The sequence below is a fragment of the Camellia sinensis genome, chromosome 12 (assembly GCF_055761805.1).
Source record: "Camellia sinensis isolate YWXY chromosome 12, ASM5576180v1, whole genome shotgun sequence".
Taxonomy (NCBI): Eukaryota; Viridiplantae; Streptophyta; class Magnoliopsida; order Ericales; family Theaceae; genus Camellia; species Camellia sinensis.
This window is the reverse complement of record NC_138972.1, coordinates 45526461-45532870: the sequence shown is the minus strand read 5'-3', so window position 1 is coordinate 45532870 and position 6410 is coordinate 45526461.

The following is a 6410-nucleotide window of genomic DNA, read 5'->3' as shown; positions in this document are numbered from 1 at the left end:
TCGGGACCATGTTGCATGTTATTTCAGAGCTGGAACTTGTGCCATTGTATGCCATATTTCATCCTTTCAATGCTTTTGTAGAGTTGTATCTCGTACCTTAGGCTTTGATCCCTTGCATTGTGCATGCTTGTGTGTGTGTCATTGCCTTGTTCTCATCATGTTTGGCCACTGATTTGGATGCGGCTGAGGTCCATCCATCTTGGTTTAAGTCCATCTTGCATTGTGTATGCCATATAGTCCATGTTATCGCATGTTCGATCATTACATTGCGTATGCCTCGTTCATAACATTGCGTATGTTAGTGCATTGTGTATGCAAGCCATATAATCCACGTGCATTGAGTATGCCCTCGATTAGTTCATAGCATTGTGTATGCTAGTTGCATGCTTGCATGTCATCCTTTGCATGTTTGCAACATTTAGTCGCATTACATTTAGGATTGCATATTAGAGTTGCATTTGTACATGCCATGCCATTCAACTTGTTACATTATGTTTGGAATAGGAGTTAGTCCAAACACGGGAAACGAGGAATGTTTCATACTCCAAGTGATGAAACGTGCCCCGATTCCCGGTTGCCGACACTCTTAACCATCTATGATAGAGTTGTTGGTTTTAGTTGCTTATAGGTGTATTCATGTCCCATTGAGTCGTGCAATTCAACTTATCGGCCATCATGCATCGAGATGCGTGATTGGTGGCCCGAGGAACAAGAACTACACTCCCTAGAGCTTATGCAATGATGGGGAGAGTGGTCATGCACACATGTGTTGCAAATATCTTGCTTTCTCTCTCTCTTGCCTTCGTTGCAGAAAATGTAGAAACCAGGAGAAGAAACTGGTCAGCCGACCAGGTTTTCTGGCAGGCCGACCACCTTTTCAGGTCTTCACCACCAAGGGTGGTCGGCAGGTGGCCTCCCTTGCCTATAGCTGGTCGGCAGCCTTCCCACAGCTTCCCTGGGTGGAGTTTCACCTCCTTGGAGCTTTGTGCAAGTTTCTGAGTTCAATTGCAAACAAAGGCGAGTTGAGACATCGCGATGGATTTCCCGACAAGGCGACTTGAGAATGCATGCATCCTTTATCATTCAAGGCAGAGCTGAGGCAGTCCACATTCATGTAGTTTGCATGCTATTTTAATTGCTTACTTAGTTAGTTTGTTAATTAATTAGAGTTGTGTAATAATTAGCTGTAATTTATTGTTCATTTTGGTTATGTAATAACTAGCTTAATTAGATTAGCTTAGATTAGCTAGTTGGTGTTGTATTATTTATTCGGACCCTCCGAGAGAGGGCCAATTTTGTAATAAGCGTGCGTGTGTGTAATGCATGTCTTCCAACCCCACGTCTTTCTCCCTTTTATTTACCAGCTTATGATGGTTAGTTTTAAGGCATGTTTCAATTAGCATCCTTATGCTCGTATGTTTGCATCCATTCATCTGTTTTGCATGCACCGGGCTTGGCGCTTCATACTAACTGCATCGTATTTCAATTCCAGGTTGAATACGTGTTACCTGTAGCATCTCATATGCCATCTTAGAATAGCTGAGCCCATCTTAGAATAGCTGAGCCTATCTTAGTTGCATTCCTGCATGTGTTGCATTAGGCATCTCAGCATAGTTAGGATTCATGCATGTTTTCTAATTAGCTTCTTTTTGGCTCGGAGTACTCGGTAAGTGTTTATGCTTTAGCATCCTTGCATACATGTAAGTGACTGCCATGATAGCATGCTTACCATGAGGCTATGTGCTTATGTGATATAAACTGCCTGAATGCCTGTGGGTGAAGGTTGGGTTGTTTGAATTGGAATAAATCGTCGAAACCCATGTTTTAGCCTACTTGCGAGTAGCAAACTTAAATCCATTTTCAAAACAAACGGATATGCGATGCTTTGTTCCAATTTAGGCGATCTAGTCTATTCTTGTATGCTGTGCGCATCACGTAGTAAATTCTAGGCTAATAACCAGAATAAGAACACATGTGTTTTCAAAAACAAGATATCATGTTAGTAAAGGCCGTTCTTTGATCGGGCGAGCGGGGGTGCTCATGAAATGACTTTCCCCAATCGTACCCAAGTTCCCGAGCCGAGGCAACTTTGGTGTTGACGGACATGTGGCCTTAGGCAATGAGTCAGGGTTTCCTAAATTTCCCAAAATAAAATATTTAGGTGGCGACTCTGTATCTAGCAAAGCAGTCCATGTTTGGCACTTCTTTACAAAAATCAGTTTTTCAAAACGATTTGGCGGATTTGGACTCTTTGGTGATTTATCAGTCTTGCATTGCACTTTGCGAGATTAGGTTAAGAACCGTGACATTTGAGTCCGCTACTGTAGTAAGCCCCATATGAACAAAACGGGGGATTCCCCCCGGGACGTTCGGGACGTCTATAGTCACCCATGTCTCCTGCTGACCGGAGGCCTTGTAGCACGAAAAGAACTCCTCTACAGTCACGGTCATCCCTCCGGTCACTTACTGCCAGGAACTCGCACACGCCATCAATATTTTCTAGGCATTCGGCATCAACTACCCTGGCGTCGCCTCCAGCTTATTCATCACATTCACCACCACTTCAGGAAGAGGAAGCCTTAAACCTACCCGCAACGCCTCCTCGTACAGACTGAATTCACCCAGTTGCTTATCTGACGCCCTTTCCGTGGATGTAGGCAGCCTCAGCCCTATCTCTGAGGGAATTTGGTACTTCTTCCTTATTCCCTCCAACTCATCTGCGGTCAGTACAGATCTATCCGCCTTCGTGTGCCAATGGTCCGGCTCCACCTGACTAATCGGTCTCACGGCCGAAATTATTGTCTTGGGGTGAGCCCGCACCGCTTGACTCACTCCTTCCCCCTCCCTACACTCCGTACGGTATTGTTCTGCCAAATCAACTGCATCATCGTCACCCAATGGATCAACCTTTGCGGTTGTTGTTGCTTCCTCTTGGGCTATCTGTCTCGTATGTCTGCGAATAGCTTCGGCTGCGGGCGCAAGAAAATTCACAAAGTGTTACAGGGGTGTATTGCTAGCAACGAAGGAGTTTACACTAGGATTGTTTTGTTTTTTCGCAAAAAGGTAGGTAAAGCGAATAATACCAAAGGCCCAAGGCTTGCCTGTATCCCAAGGGTTGCAATTAATTTTCGCCAGTTTGAAAATTTTCAAATATCTGCCAAAACTGTCTTTTCAACAACCTATAATGTCCTATCGTTTCACTTCCTGCCCAACGCTTAACCATCCCACTACGAGATTCCGCCACGTGTACAACCACGATTCACTGCCCCCTCCCTCTCCCCTAACTTTTCCACTTCAAATCACCACGTGCCCCGCCATACCTCGAGCCCCGCCCACCCTTCGCTGTCGGCCCTCCTCATGGTCGGTCCCTCCACTCAGCCACCCTTCGCTGTCGGCCCTCCTCATGGTCGGTCCCTCCACTCGGCCACCCTTTCGCGATCGGCCCTCCTCATGGTCGGTCCCTCCACTCGGCTACCCTTCACGGCCGACCCTCCTCATGGTCGGTCCCTCCACAGCCGCAAACAACCCTCATTTTCTTCATTATTCCCTTTGTTGGACTAAAGCTGCACTTGGGAATGGTGGACTACTGACATGGTTAGGCCCATAAAGGTTACAACCCACCACAAACAACCCAAGCCTACCGCTTAGGGCCCAACACATAATTCAACTGATGAGGCCCAACACAGCTGGAAGCCAACATGGCATTAAGAACCAATGATATTTAGACACGTGGCTGGTGAAGGACAAGCCACATAAACAGACAAAGATCTTGCCAAGTTCTTGCCACTGCACATCGCCATTAATGAAGCCCTCACAGCATTTATTGCGATAACCCCTCTCTGTTGGGACAGAACGGCTTCAGCATGAACAAGGTAAGGTAGAGCATAGACTTTCGGCCAATGTGACAGGTCGGAAGGGACAACAAAATGATTACCAGAGGATATAAGCGAGACGTCGAAGACAGGAAGAAGGTTAAGTTTTTCTATCTCTAATTCATCTACGCATTCCACTTTTCTCTCTCTAACTTGTTCGTCGGAGGGTTTGCATGGGGACTCCCCGTTCCCCGTTGGACTTCTGTGCAGGTTTCCTGGTGGGTTTGGTCATTCGGACATAGACTTAAAGAGTGTGGATCAGTCCAACCCGTTCCATCTGGAACTCATTGTATCATCATCATCATCATATATATATATATATAAGGTACACCACATTATTATATTCTTTATCCTCAAAATATCTACATTAAATATAGGAGTTTGTACACAAAAATAATTTTAAAATACACAAACATCCTCCCACATGGCTGGCCACCTTGATGTGTATGTACATGGTGTACTTTTTGAAACATTTTTGCATGAATCTTGGAAGATATTTGACTAAAGTACCAAAAAATCTAGGAATTATGTTTGTCCTTGATATCAATCTAGTTCAATATGGACTAATCTATAACTAAATCATATTCTAACACTTAGTTAGGCTCCCTAATCATCCTACATTCTATTACACTCAAACTAATTCCAAAACTTTTCAATTCCATTGGAACTAAGGGCATTTTGGACCTTTTACCACAATTTTCTTACAAATACACCATCTCCTTCAACACTTTTTGCACATCAAACACATACACACTATATTTTCAGCAAAGAGGAGAGAAAGTGTAAGCTTTGAGAGGAGGAAGAAAGTGAGCAATCTTGCACAAACAACCTTCTCAGCTAACAAGCAAGCTACAACACAACCCTCTCTTTCATTTTTTCATTCAAATACATGATATTAGAGGCTTCAAGCATTAATTTCAAAAGCGCACATATTGTGTTCATGTGTTTAAATAGGAAGATTTAACCCTTAATTGCCACCTTGCATGTACTCTCTCTTAAATTGAAACAAAGCTATCATTTTCTATCCATTTCTTACATTATTTCCAAAGACATACCTTTAATCTAAAAATCTGAGTTATTTATATATTATTTATCATGTTGTTATCATAAAAGAAGTTGAAAATTTCTCATGGTTGCCATCTTTTTCAATTACTCTTCTTAATTCAAGTGTGATGCATGAAAAACAAGTATTTTCAGCCCACTTTTAAAAATTCTAAAAAAATGCAGAAAAATTCCATTGACCTCATTTTTATATCAAAACCTTCCTTAAAATGTTATCTTTCAAGAAAAAATTGTTTTATTGAAAAAGAGTGGGTATTTTTGAGAAAATCCGATTTTCATAGCTGTCAACGGATTTGGACAGCGCTAAAGTATTTCTTAAATAATTAAAATTCTAGGAAAGCTATCCTACTTCCAAAAAATAATTTGGAAAATAGATAAAATTCTCTACAAACTCTAGGAAGGCTAAGTTTGAGAAAAATTTGAAAATGCCGCTTAGATTGTAATCTTTAAAGTGCACCGAATCTGAAATTTTATTTCTTTGTTAATGATTCATGTTCTTTATTTCTTGAATGTACTTTTTATCACTTGTTTGAGCCTTAGTATGATATTTACATATATTTGTGATTATATTTCTTTACAATGGTGCTTTGACGATGCTCATACTTGTGTAGAAATTATTGTCTCAATAGTTTGTTCTGATCTTAGCTTAAAACATCTAACTCAAAGAGAAACTTTATTGGGTGGTAATTGGTTTTCAATCACTTGAGTAACTTCATAAGATAATGCTTGTGTTACATTCGAATTGGTTGGCGGGACATGTTCTTTATTGAAAGTAAAGTCTTGCACAAGTGGTTATTTCAAAACCCTTGAATGGATCAGTTATATTCAGACCCTAGGTGGTTTTGTGTGATAAGGTTGGAAGAGGATATGAGCAATGTCCTTATTTTTACCATCCCTTTTGAGGTACCTCTGTTGGTGCTAAGCGGTATGTAGCTGTTGTAGGCATCCAGGGTAAGATCTGCAAAGTAGGAACATATGGAGCATACCAAATAATCCGAGTTCAATTCTTATGATTCCTTTACTTGTTGACTTGAATATCATGTTTCATTACTTGTTGTAATTATGGTTATGTATTGGATTGGAAAAAAAGGACGGGGTATGTCTTCGTTTACTAAGCATTCCAAGCTCATTACGTTTTATGTCAGGTATTGAGGATTGTTGCCCTGTCAAAGCAAAGCTAAAATGTTTGAAGATGTATGGCTACTCTAGAAGAATTAGAAACTAGTTTAGTTAAATCTCGTTTTTAATATTTCTTTAGAATTGTAATGTTTAAACTTTTGATGTAATTTAGACATACTTCTTGTAATTATTATTTTTCTTGCATATTTGTATATATATTTTGTAACATATCCTTGTATTTCGTCAACTCATGTAAGCCTTGTGTTAATATGTTATTAAGATCTGTCAAAAAAAGTTAGTTTTGCTATTTAAGGACATTTGACTTACAAGGGAGACTATTTTGACTCAGAAGGGAAA